The sequence below is a fragment of the Lepidochelys kempii genome, chromosome 18 (genome assembly GCF_965140265.1).
Source record: "Lepidochelys kempii isolate rLepKem1 chromosome 18, rLepKem1.hap2, whole genome shotgun sequence".
Classification (NCBI taxonomy): Eukaryota; Metazoa; Chordata; order Testudines; family Cheloniidae; genus Lepidochelys; species Lepidochelys kempii.
In genome coordinates, this window is record NC_133273.1 from 8,243,724 (window position 1) to 8,257,594 (window position 13,871).

General features: G+C 49.5%; 1 non-coding gene across 1 annotated transcript; it reads left to right on the top strand.

Annotated features, from left to right (window-relative positions):
- Positions 1-695: 695 nt before the first annotated feature.
- On the top strand, positions 696-804 carry LOC140900270 (U6 spliceosomal RNA). The gene has a single exon (XR_012155602.1). It is a non-coding gene; the product is annotated as a U6 spliceosomal RNA (small nuclear RNA).
- Positions 805-13,871: the final 13,067 nt, after the last annotated feature.

Consider the following 13,871-nt stretch of genomic DNA (forward strand, 5'->3'; position numbering starts at 1 on the left):
TGTACAGCACTACACCAAGATTATAGCAACCCTACCTCCAAGTTTTCAAACTCCTAAATTTCGTAAGAGCCTTGTCCTATTAACCGTCAAATGTTCTGTTCTTGGAATTTCTTTAAATGTCCTATTTCTGGTCAAAATGGAGTGACTACTGGAAAGCTAAATGTGTTAGTCTCTAAGGTGCCACAAGTACTCCTTTTCTTTTTTTTTTAATGTCCTACAGATTCAAAGCATTCACTGGTCTCAGATTTGTCCCTCAGGGCTCGGTTCTGCCATCCTCATGCTGAGTGGTTTTGCCAATTTCAACAGGACACTGCTCACAGAGGATTTGGCCATGAACCCTGAGCGAGAGTCAAGGCATAGTTGTGCTGCCCCACAAGCAAACTGGGAAGCAGATCCTAACCCAGACAATCACAATCCGATGCTGGCCTTGCTCTGTTCTGGAAATAATCTGCACCAGCCCGACACCTGACACAGATGGCTTCCCCTAGTGCACGGGTGAAACTGCCATGATGCTGCCTGCACCTTACCGCTGCCCATCCACTCCCCACCCCATGGGAGTAGCGGTCTTTCAGACTGCCTCTCCCCACCGCACAGGATATGACTAGTCCGTGCAAAGGAGCAAGGGGGTGTCTTCTGCCCCCTCACTCCTTGCACGGTCACATTAGGAAGACCACGATCTGGCCTGGAGGAACTTCCCGCTCAGCCTTCAGCAGCACATATACTGACATTGGAATGATACAGAGAAGATTAGCAAGGCCTCTGCGTAGGGCTGACACGCAAATTCATGACGCGGTCCGTAAGGCACTGGCCCGGCATGATATAGCCAGTCTGTCCCTGACTAGACACCAAACAAAGTACCTGCAGCTGGTGTTATTCCTCACAGGCTTGGACTCCGTGGGTGCTCCAGGGCTCAAGCACCCATGGACGAAACTGATCAGCTGTTCAGTGGCTGGTGGGAGCACTTGGGGGATGGTGGGGAGTGGTGAGCGGGCGGGTGGGGGCGGGGCCTCAGAGGAGGAGGCAGAGCACAGGCAGGAAGAAGGGGAGCGAGGGCCAGGCCTGAGGGAAAGGAGCAAAGTGGGGGAGCACCCACGGGGAACACAAAAAGTCAACACCTGTTGCTATCTATTGTTAGACTCTGTCTTACGAGGCAGTAGCGAACGGGGCTATAATTCTGTCTGTGGCTGCATGGAAGAACACCTCTACTGGAATCCCCCGAGGACTTTAATGAAACAAGGGACTCGTTTATAGGACTTGGTCTATTTTAATTTCTCTTCACTGTGGAACTTTATTTTTTGCTGCCTGGAAATGCCTGGAGGTCACATTCTGAAGCTAACCAGGGACCACAGAAGGGCAAAGCTCATTCTCTTAATTTAGCTTTTTGTATTAGAAGTGTTCCAAGATTGCTCCCTTGCACCGTTTGTCCCTGTGCGGAGCCTGCCAAGGGCAGGAGGTGCAAAGCAAGGTGCATGTGGGGACGGAGCAGAGCGAGCTAACACCATTAATAACCTCCCCACAAAGACTTTTTTTTACACTCATGCTCCTCTGCCAGAATATCAGACAGGAGGAATTTCAGACTGAACCGTTTTATTTTGACCCAGTTAGGGAGAGGTGGTCAAAATGGAGTGACTACTGGAAGGCTAATAGGAGCCTTTATCCCCTGTCCTGCATTGGGGTCTGCTAGCCCAGATCCCCCTGCGTGTGGAGAGTCCCGTTGAGTTCAGTGAGATGTGCACAGGCCTGCGTTAGCAGATCCTGATGATATAGTGGTAGACACGGTAAATAATCGGCTCTCTAGGCACTCCTGCTGCTCCATATCAGCCAGCGCTCAGTTACAGTTAAGAGACTATTCCTACAAAAGCATGATATGAAGTGTAATTGAGGACTCCCAGGCTGGGTTCTGATATTTGGTCTGGTAAGTGCTGTGTATACAAGGTTAGGAGTCAGTGGATTGTCTTATGTCTTTTGTTCCTAAAAGCTCATACTTCAAGGTTGCAGATGGCCACCTGCAAGGGTCAGGAAGGGATTCCCTTCCCCCTTCCCCCATGTATCCTGAGTTTGTTTTTTTCTGATCTACTTCCTCTGCAGCATCAGGATTGGCCACGGCTGGAGATGGGACATTGGATGGGGAGGGGCAGGGCTCTGTGGTGGCATCAAGCGTTCTCTCTCTCAGGTGCTTGGCTGGCTGGTTCTCGCTCAGATGCTCAGGACCTAACTAATTGTCATAGGTGGGGTCAGGCAGGAATTTCCCCCCAGGTCAGACTGGCAGTGAGTTGGGGAGTTTTAACCTTCCTCCGCAGCATGTGGGTGCAGGTGACTTGCCAGGATTATCTGGGTACATCTCACTTGATCAATTTTCTGCCATTCTGGGGGCCTTGGGCACTGGTGCACCTGGGTCCCTTTTGTCCTTTGCTTGTGGCACAGATCACTCTAGTCTCCTGTGGGCTGTGATACTTCGGTTTGATTTTGGTTGTTGGGTTCAGTGTGCGGGTGCTGGGGTGGTGTTGGTGGCCTGTGATATGCAGGCGGCCAGACTAGATGATCTGATCGTCCCTTCTGTAACATACCAATATTTACTTCTTGCCTGTGGATTAGAGATGGAAAAAGGGCATAGAATTGGGATACCATGGCTCTATCCTCCAGCCATCGGGCACAAATAACTTCTACTGAGGTCAGTGGCTGCTATTCTATCCCATGCAGGGGGAGTCGGTTCTCCAATCAAGTTAAGGCTAAGGAAGATCAAGCTAGGGGGCCGAATCAAGGCTAAATTTTGGGAACACTCACAAATTCTTCTCATGAGATGTCAAAGCTTCTCATGAGATGTCAAAGTCATCTCCATCCATGGCTGAACTGGACCCTGAAAACAAGCCTCCTGCTTCCAGTTTGGGGTTTGACCCATCCCCCAAACATTAGTGGCACTTTGCGGGGTTCAGATCTTTGCGGGGTTCAGATCTGGGCAGCTTCCACCCCCACCTGGATATGTAGTTAGGTAGCTGCTATGCTTTCGTTTTCGGTGTGCTGTGCCTTTATGAGTCTGTCGGCAGAGGGCATCGTTACTGTGAGGCAGCATGTTACAGAAGAGGCGCATCTCCAGGACTCTTTCTCATTTTGTTAAACGAAAATCTAAATCAGTCAGGCTGAAAGTACGTGGACGAACATAATACAGCCCGCCCCCAAATTCCAGGGAATGGAGTCGCCAGTTTACCCATCCCTGTGATGGGGTCAACTTCCCCACCTGCTGCCTCACTTTCCCTGACTCAGCTCCCCGAAGAACGGACAGAGACTCACATGGTCCAATCACATCCCCTTCTTGGGGTCCCAGTTTGTTTAACACAACAGACGAGTTCAGCTCAGCTCAATACCTCATGTCTTGTCCAGAGATGATATGGAGTCTGCTACTAGACGAGTTGTTTAGCTCATGCTCCAGAGGTCCCCGGTTCAGTGACCAAGATGATGGCTGTTACATTTGCATTGTGTTGCCCTAAACAATCCCGAGTGAGGCATTATTACTGGTAGGGAGGCAGCATTAAATGAAGCTTTGACTGTTACTGGGGAGCATAAAGGAAAGGGCAGCTGCTAGAGAGGCTCACAATGGGTGTAATCTGGTGTAATAAATATGATAAATTAGGCAAGTAACCCCCCCGCCCCGCTATCCAGGATATTTAATTAGCAAATTGAGACAAGGAAGCTCATATCACAAAGAATATGTAGGAGGCAGGACAAAGGATCCCAATTGTCACTCCAAAGTGAAGTAGATACTAAGGTGACAGGCTTCCTGAAAACAGGAGTGAGAGAGGTATCTCTCTCAGGGGAAGGCTGCCAGATAGGTGTGTCCTTGGCGCTCCAGGATCCTATGTTTTTAAATGTTTATTTGTATGATTATTCTCCTTTCTTGTGGGGTTTAATGCCCAAGGGAGCCATTTATGGGGCTGACTGAAGGCAAGATTGAATGTGCTCCTAGCACTTCATCTCCTGGAAGGCGGGAAGAGCATGAGGAAACCAGATCTATTTCCTTGCCACCCTTAAAAGGCATTCTTGAGGTGGTGGAAAATAACATGGATACTGAGAGGTTTATCTGGGTTGCTGCAGAACCCAAAGCCATGGCCTCAAAGCTCAAAGTCTAAATCAGGATCTGCTGGATCTCCTGACCCACCTGACTGTAAACATCCTGTTGCTGGCCGCTTTCTCTTTTGTTCTGAGGACGCAACCCGCTGATGCAACCCACTGTACGCTTGAATATTGTCAACCTTGAATATTTTCTGGGCCTGCAGAATGTGGCTGGTTAAACAGAAGGAATCGCTTTCAGTTGTGATGGAAGGAGCTTGCCTAGACCCTCAGCAGAGCAGAAGGAAGAAGACAGTTATGAAGAATCTTTTCTACCTGTAGTTGTTCTCCTGAAGCTCATAATTTAGAGCAGAATGGTCTATTTGGGCATGTTGACCTGTGTAGGCTGCATGGCCCTCAGTCTCTGAGGGAGGCCACGCCTCCTTACGGTCACATACCTGTAAAGGTGCCCAAAGGGGGGGAATTAGCTTCCTCTAGTTGTGATGTTGCACCCCATAATGCTTTATAGAAATATGCTTGTGAGTGTAAATATGACATAACTGGAATGTTTTATGCTAGAAATGCCATGTAACATATCTTTGCAAAGGTTATGGTCTACTGCATGTATTCATCCTATTCATATGCATGTATCATTTTTATATCTGAAGCTAGGAGTGTTGGCTCTATGCGTGTCTTTAAAGTGTTTGTTATAGAAAGCACCTAAGGCAGATTTGATCAACATAGTGTGAAGGGGTTATTCAGGTAAATGGAAGTACTTGGCTAACAATGGACCTTGATAGACGCCAATCCACATCCACATCTGAGCTTTCCTGGGAACATTCGGGCTAACATGTGGCCTGTAGAGAACTGAGTCATGCATGGACATGTGACTTGCCCATGTGACTCCAAAACTCCATCTTGTAGCTGTGATGCTACACAGGGGGAGAGAGGGGTTTCTACCCACAAGAGAGAGACTATATAAACCCCTGGAAATCCCTCTATTTGGTCTTCAGCTGGCTCAAGAGATAGCCTCTCCACCCCAAAGAGATGCCTAAAAGAAACTTTGGAACAAAGGACAGTAACTACAGGGGAGTGAGTGATTGCTGGACTCAGACTAGGAGGGAGTCTGAAAAAGAATCTTATTGGAATATCTCTGAGGGTGAGATTTACCTGCATTTAGTTTCCTACTGTATTAGGCTTAGACTTGCATGCTTTATTTTATTTTGCTTGGTAATTCACTTTGTTCTGTCTGTTATTACTTGGAACCACTTAAATCCTACTTTTTATATTTAATAAAATCACTTTTTACTTATTAATTAACCCAGAGGAAGTATTAATACCTGGGGGAACAAACAGCTGTGCATATCTCTATCAGTGTTATAGAGGGAAAACAATTTATGCTCAAATAACTTGGTTAGTCTCTAAGGTGCCACAAGTACTCCTTTTCTTTTTTCGAATACAGACTAACACGGTTGCTACTCTGAAACCTATCCTGTATAAGCTTTATACAGAGTAAAATGGATTTATTTGGGGTATGAATCCCATTGGGAACTGGGTATCTGGGTGCTGGAGAAAGGAGTACTTCTTAAACTGTTTTCAGTTAATCCTGCACCTTTTAGGGGACGTGGTTCAGACCTGGTTCTGTGTGTGTAGCAGGCTAGCATGTCTGGCACAACCAGGCAGGGCACTGAAGTCCCAAGCTGCCAGGAAAAATGGGCTCAGAGGTAGTCCCAGCACATCAAGTGGCAGTCCCAAAGGTGATTTCTATGACCCAACCTGTCACACTAGTGCTCCGGTCCTCCTGCCGGGCAGAACAGTACGGCAGTCTGTGAGCCCCAGGTCCAGTCAGGGCAGGGCAGCAAAGCAAAGGGTAAGCTCTGGCCTTCACTTAGGGCAGAACACCAAGAGCGTCTATGGGGCTCCGGTAGGGTTGTCCATGGAGCATAGGGCCACCTGGCCTAAGGAGGGAGAGTACTGCTACCCCAGGCGGGGAGACAGGGGGGACACAGGCCCACCAAACTCCACCGCATCCCAGGCCAGGGCCCTAACTGTGTCCGCCACTGGGTCAGCAGGGATCTGCCTGCAACACGCTGATCTTGTATCCGGCCAGCTCCCAACCAGACTGTGGCCTGGTTTCCCTGAGCTGCTTCCTAATCGCCCCCTCGGGGATTCCCGCGTCTATCATTTCGGGGAGCTCTGGCCAGTCCGCAGCCGGCAGTTCTTCAGCATCTCAGTCGGCCAGTGGCCCTGAGAGCACTGGCCAGTCTTCAGCAGGCAGCTCCTCTGCAGGGTCCAGCAGCAGGCAGGATGCGTCCCTCTTCGGTGGTGGCTCCACCCCAACGGAGCTGCATGGTCTGCCTTTTGTACTTCCCCTTCCTCTCCCGCTCTTCCGCTTCCAGTGGGCGGACGTGGCTCTCCTGGTTCGGCCCACCAACGGACGTGTTGTGGGTCCCTCCCTGTCACTCCCTGAGGGAGGCCTCCTCGCTACAGCCTGTTTGTGACCACATGGGTTTGGGATTTCGGAAACCAAGATGTGGAGGGTCGGGCCTAGAGGTTGGAGCAGTGGCAGTCGGTCCAGGAACCGGAGCCAGGAGTCGAAAGCAGGTCCAGAACAAAGCAGTTGCAGGGCTGGGAGCTAGGCCGGAGGAAGGTCAGGGCTGGAGCTGGAGCCAGATGAGGAGCTAGGCTGGAGGAAGGGCAGAGCTGGAGCCAGAGCCTGGCTGGGAGCTAGGCTGGAGGAAGGGCGGAGCTGGAGCTGGAGCCAGAGCCTGGCTGGGAGCTAGGCTGGAGGAAGGGCAGGGCTGGAGCTGGAGCAGGCCTGGAGAAGGCTACAGCCTGTGGAGTCCGCCAGCACTCTCAGGAAGGGGAGAGTCAAAGCCATAGAATCCTAGAATATCAGGGTTGGAAGGGACCCCTGAAGGTCATCTAGTCCAACCCCCTGCTCGAAGCAGGACCAATTCCCAGTTAAATCATCCCAGCCAGGGCTTTGTCAAGCCTGACCTTAAAAACCTCCAAGGAAGGAGATTCTACCACCTCCCTAGGTAACGCATTCCAGTGTTTCACCACCCTCTTAGTGAAAAAGTTTTTCCTAATATCCAATCTAAACCTCCCCCACTGCAACTTGAGACCATTACTCCTCGTTCTGTCATCTGCTACCATTGAGAACAGTCTAGAGCCATCCTCTTTGGAACCCCCTTTCAGGTAGTTGAAGGCAGCTATCAAATCCCCCCTCATTCTTCTCTTCTGCAGGCTAAACAATCCCAGCTCCCTCAGCCTCTCCTCATAAGTCATGTGTTCTAGACCCCTAATCATTTTTGTTGCCCTTCGCTGGACTCTCTCCAATTTATCCACATCCTTCTTGTAGTGTGGGGCCCAAAACTGGACACAGTACTCCAGATGAGGCCTCACCAATGTCGAATAGAGGGGAACGATCACGTCCCTCGATCTGCTCGCTATGCCCCTACTTATACATCCCAAAATGCCATTGGCCTTCTTGGCAACAAGGGCACACTGCTGACTCATATCCAGCTTCTCGTCCACTGTCACCCCTAGGTCCTTTTCCACAGAACTGCTGCCTAGCCATTCGGTCCCTAGTCTGTAGCGGTGCATTGGGTTCTTCCGTCCTAAGTGCAGGACCCTGCACTTATCCTTATTGAACCTCATCAGATTTCTTTTGGCCCAATCCTCCAATTTGTCTAGGTCCTTCTGTATCCTATCCCTCCCCTCCAGCGTATCTACCACTCCTCCCAGTTTAGTATCATCTGCAAATTTGCTGAGAGTGCAATCCACACCATCCTCCAGATCATTTATGAAGATATTGAACAAAACCATGAAGTGAGGCTGGGCAGACTGAGCAGCTGTTTCTTCTGTGAGGCTATGTACCTGCCCTGAGAGCCTCCAGACCAGCTCCTGGCTTGTGGATTGTCTCTGGATTGCCTCAGGGATGACTCCTCACCTCACACAGGGTCTTGTTTGGTAAGATGGCTGAGCTGATAGGGCACTGGAGTTGGAGTCAGGAGCCTGAGAGTCACTTTCTGTCCCTTCACCTCATTGTGCCTCAGTTTCCCCTCCTGACTTTGTCTCTTTAGACTCTGCGTTATGCAAGGAAGGGGGTCTTATTAGGGGTATGTACAGCACCTAGTGCAATGGAGCTCAGGTCTCCGTTGGGGCCTGTAGTTGCAACTGGAATGTAAATCATAAAAATAAGGTGACCGTTGGCACTGAGTGCACCTCAGATTTATTTCATAACAGACTAAGGCACGTATTTAAATTTGTTTGGGAGAAACAGTGTTATCTAGTGGTTAGAGAAGGGTCCTGGGAGTCAGGACTCACGGATTTTTCTATTCACACCTCTGCCACTGTGCAAACTTGGGCAAATCACCTAACCTCTCCGGGAATGTCTACACTGCATACAGAGCCGGGGCTCTGATTCAGGTTTGAGCCCAAGCCCCCCTTCCATCCACACACAAATCAGTCACTCGGTTCAGCAAGTACTCAGGACTTGATTCCTAGGACTCTGGTAGGAGGGTGGGTTAGAGCCCGAGTCCCGCTGTGTCTTGGATCCTAGTCTTGTTGATTTGCAGTGTGGATGCAGCTCAAAATGTAGACTCGAGTCAGGTCTGTGCAGTTCAGTATGGATGTGAAAGCACAGCTGTGAGTCCCAGGTCCTGCAATTGTAAGCCGAGGTTTACAATGAAGTGTGGGATGCTCAAGCGAGGGCTTGGAAACGAGTCCACAAGCCTGGGTCTCACCAGGTTTACAATGCAGTGTAGTCATACTCTCTGTGCCTTAGCTGGTTCATCTGTAAAATACGATCATAACGCTTACCTACCTTGCAGGAGTGTCATGAGGCTTACTGATTAATGAACTGCTTGCAAAGCAAAGGCTCTTGCTTTTACTGGGTGTTAAAAGAATCCTTGCAGTGGTAGGTGCTTTATCTCATCAGTGCCAGCAGAGGGTACCCTGGCACCAGGATCACCTCCATGGAATATGACAGAATGCACTTGAACAGGGTACCAGTTCCATGTCATTATGCTGGTGTCAGGCATGTTCCCATACTGAGTCACAAATGGTAAAAGAGAATTTTATCCCAAATCATTTTACTGATCAAATGCTTTCTCTGTGTCTCTCCATCCATCATGTTACCAAGACACTGATAGTCAGATACCGCCACGGTGGACAGCTGGAAATGCAGACAGATAGATAGGTCTGGTTGGGGAATGAATTTTTTCACCTGCAAAAAATAACAAAAATGAACATTTGCATCCCAAATTTTCTCAGAAATGTGAAAAACAACAAGTTTTGGTTGCTGAAAACCCCTTTTTGCTTTTGTTTTTCGCATGTTCAGTTTTTCGACAAAAATGTGAACGCTTTTGATAATGACCAATTGTTTTGCACCTTCCTCTCAAGTATGCAGTGCTGGCAGAGAGAAGGGGCCTAGAGGGAGCAGGGGTCTGGCTCATTGTCTTTGAGGCAAGAATTTACTCCAGGGGAAGGGCCAGATTCTGCTCTCAGTTATGCAGGTGTAAATCCGGAATGACTCCACTGGCTTGACTAGAGGTTCCCTGGATTCACACAGGTGTAACTGTAACAGGATCTTGCCCATAGATTTTACATTGAACTTAATGATTGGTCAGAAAGCAGCTGTTCTAGCCCTTCATCCGCTCAGTGCAGTGAGAGCCACTACCCGAAGCTGTACTCACCTCCCCAGGTGCATTCCCATTCTCCTTTTCCTCTCCTGCTTTCATTTTTGGGGGTGGCCGGATCCTGGTAGAAGCAGAGTTCCCACAATAGAGGATGTTGCAGCTGCTCAGGTCTTCCCTCTCCTAGTCCCTTTCTAGCTGGTTCTGCAGGGACATTTTCTTCGTTCCCTTTTTCTTCCCTGGCTGCACTTCCACTTCCCTGGCCCCATTCCCTTCACATTCATGGCCCCGCTTCCTATTAACATCCTCTCCCTTCCTATGCCCGCTCTGTCACTGCCCTTGTCTCCGATCTCGCCAGCTCTCTAGTTCCATATGCTGCTGCCAGACACCACTGATCCCCAACTTTCCATCCTGACTTGTGTTAACGGGACGCCGTCCCAAACCCCCTCTTGCTCTCTGGCTAGCCAGAAAGGGGAGCATTACCCCGTTGCCTTTGGAACAACAGTTATTAAAGAGTCGAGACTTGGTGAGCTGGAAACACAACTGAGTTTATTAAGAATTAAGAGATGAACTCAACTGGACTTAACTGAGCTTGCTAGGGCCACGGGCAACTCCTGTTTCCCAGCGTATCTAGCAGCAATCCCTAAGGCAAGCAGCTTTGCTGGCTCCTCCGCCTTGTTTGCAGCTTCTTTTACAGGCCTCCAGGCTGGGCACATGTAAAAGCAGCAGGAAACCAGGAGGAACCAGCACTATGTGGCCAGCCAGCTGTCCCAGAGCTCCATGGGGCATAGTTTGAGACCCTCTGCATTACATCATCCAAATAAACTCTGATTGGCTGATCAGATGGTACGACCAGGATGCTGCTTCCAACAGCTTAACCCTTTCGTGGGTGTCCATATCCAACAAGCCCTGTGAGCACCATTACAATAGCACTATCTGCTGCTATGGTTGGAAAACCAAATGTAATGGCCTGCACCGTGAGTCATCAGGAGGGGTCGAACTGCGGCCCTTCAGCTCCTAAAATTCAGCCTCTTCCACTTGAGCTAAAAGAGTAGCTTCATTAATCAGTACCAGCAGTAGGCTTTTAACCTTTAGGAGTACGTCTACACCAGTGTTTTTCAACCTTTTTGATACCAGGGACCAGCTTGCTGCCTTCCGAAACTGTATCAGGGAGATCTCAGGGACTGGCGCTGGTCCACGGACTGGTCATTGAGACTCCGCCCAACGCAGGGTAGCGAGCCTCTGAGCGAAAAATAGGTGTGTAGACATTGCTACTCCGGCTGGAGCCCAGGCTCTGAGGCCTAGGGACTGGGGTGGGCTTCAGAGCTGGAGCTGCACCCTCTATGCAGCTATTTTTAGCGCTGTAGCGTGAGCCTGAGTGTGTCAGTTTGGGATCTGAGACTCATTGCCGATGGCTGGGCAGATGTGCCCGAAGCGGGCCAGCCCCATGGTTTTGGCTATATGTTTACTGTATTTGCAGTTCTATACCTACATACATTTTGAAGTGAGAGACACATTACAACCACCCTCTCTTTCTGTCTCTCTCTCACTCACCCACACACTCCTTCTGTGTGTGAAGCCCACACACCTCTTCTGTGTTTACACCCCCCCCCTTCTGTGTGTGAAGCCCATACATCTCTTCTGTGTTTACACCCCCCCCCTTCTGTGTGTGAAGCCCTGGGGCAGACCTTTGATTGTCCTTTGGTTAGCAATTCCCCATATCCCTTGTTTATTGAATCACATTGTATGCACAATCTCCTGGCAGGGAAGGGGTTAACCACCATTGGCTCAGGCAGGCCAAGGGCTCCAGGTGAAAATCCAGCTGATTTCTGCTCACTGTAATAGCATCAGAGATCCCGGCAGCTTTCCCTTCTCCCCCTCCTCTCAACACGTGCTGACATGACGTGGACCAAATGGGAAGATAGAGACTAGTCCAGCGGTGCCAGCCAGGTTAGAACACTTCATTCTTTGAGGACTGAATCAGCACTTGCTTAATGCTGCTAAAGAATGTACCAGAAAGGAGGGGGAGGGAATTCAACCAAATCAAAACAAAATTGTTCTCGCTTGTGCCAAAACTGATGAACTTTCTTGGCAAAACAGGCTTTCTTTCATGTCTCCAGGGGCTTAAGTAGGAAGCAGATCCCCAGAGATTCCTTCCAAAGAGGAAGTCTGAAGGAAATCCTTAACCCTTGAAGGCAATTGCACTCCTGCCCTGGCACTAGATGAGAGATCTGTGCTGATTGCCGCTCTCAGGCAGTCAGCTGAATGGCTGGAGTAGACTGTGCACTGAATCATTTCTGTGCAGAGAGCGTCTGGTTCAGGAAATACTGAAAGCCAAAGATGGGGACTTGGCCAGACAGTGAGGTCATCCTAGAGGAATGAAGGGTTTGACCCTGCAAATCTTGACTCGAGCAAACAGCCACCACTGAAGTTAATAGGAATACCTGGTGGGAAAAGGTTTTGCAGGATGGGGCCTTAAGTGTTGAGATGGGCCTGGAGATTGTTGGCCCAGATCCTTGAAGATATTTAGGTCCCTAACTCCCCTGGGAGGATCTGGGCCCTACTCTGTAAATCAAGGCTTACCAGGAAAAGTTCCAGCTGCTACTTCAGTAACTATTGAGCCAACACCAGGCACATGTCCAGTATGGGCAGATGTTTATGTTCACTGCTTTAAATGCATTGCTCAGGTAATATTAAATGTATCTGCGTATGCCAGTTTACTTGCATTGTTCCAACTGATCTGTATTATGGTTCCGTCATGTTGGGTGAGCTGATGACTAACAAGGTCCATCCCGCCATGGAACATGGAAGCCTTGAGAGCTCTGGCTGCAGGAGGAGCTGTATGAGCAAATGATCTTTACCCCCTTTCATTGTGTTTGTTTTAAATAATGTGGAAAGAGCACTCGGATGCAGGCCCATTCAATTAGGTTTCTTTGCTATGCAGGGTGAGCCTGTCACAGAACACTTTGTACAGCCATTTTCCAGCCTTTTGCCTCACACACTGGAATTGGGGGCTTTCCGGGCTTCTGGTTGCCAAGCTGGGGAGCCTAAGCCCCGAGAGCTCATGCTACAGCCGCGGCTTCCAGACCCCCTGGCCCTTCTGTCAGGGTTTGTTCCTGGGCAAGTCAGTGTCTGTTCATTCAGATCAGTGAAAACATCTCCATGTTCCCTCCCATGTTGAGAGACATGTGCACTTGCTGGAGACTACAGCACTTGCTGTATTGTAGAGGTACTCCAAGTGCACGCTTGGTGGAGGGCAGGAGAGGGGGTGACAGCTGGTGCTGTCATGGAGCAGGGCATGGGCAGTCATGCGTATTGGTCAGAGCTGAAGTCAGCAACCAAGAACAGTACTGAGGATCAGAACTGGAGTCAGGAAGCAAGCAAGGCTAGGAAGACAATGGAGTCGCATCTTATGTGGGGGTTAGGTTCTAAAGTCAGCACGTAAGGCGAAAATCGCGTGTAGTCAAAAAGAGAGAGAGACGGAAGAATAAAAAAGGGAGCAAGACGCAAGCCAGAGTGCCGCAGGGTGGCCAGGAGCATTATCTACGATCGGCAACACGTTCAAGTCAAGTCCTTTCTCTTGGCGGTACCGCTTGACCTCCGGGATGAAACACTTGGGGAACCAATCCAGAAACAATGCTGCCGTCACCCAAGCCTTTTTATTTGGTTGCCAGAACACAGGCAGGAGATTTTTGTTCTTGCCTTTTAGGGCATGGGGATTTGCAGCCCTGTAGAGCAAGCCCGGCTTTATTAAATGCCCAGCTGCATTGCCACAAAACAACACAGTCACACGGTCTTTAGCTGCTTTGAAGCCAGGGGCTTGTCCTTCTGATTTCGAAGTGTAAGTGTGGTTGGGCATTGTTTTCCAGAAGAGCCCAGTCTCGTCAGCATTAAAAACTTGTTCCAGAAGATAGCCCTTTTCGTCTATGATTTTCTTTAATTGTTCGCGATAGGCTTTTGCTGCCTCTTCATTGGCAGATGCAGCTTCACCAGTAGTCTGCACATTTTTGAGGTTGAAGCGGTTCCTAAAACTGTTAAGCCAACCTTGGCTGGCTTTGAATTCCTTCTCATCAGAAGGCTGTCCCTCTTCGGTGGGAGGTTTGAACAGCGCATAAAGACGAAGAGCTTTTTCTCGCAACGTGTTGCCATCGATAGGCATACGTTTACGGTTCATGTCTTCCAGCC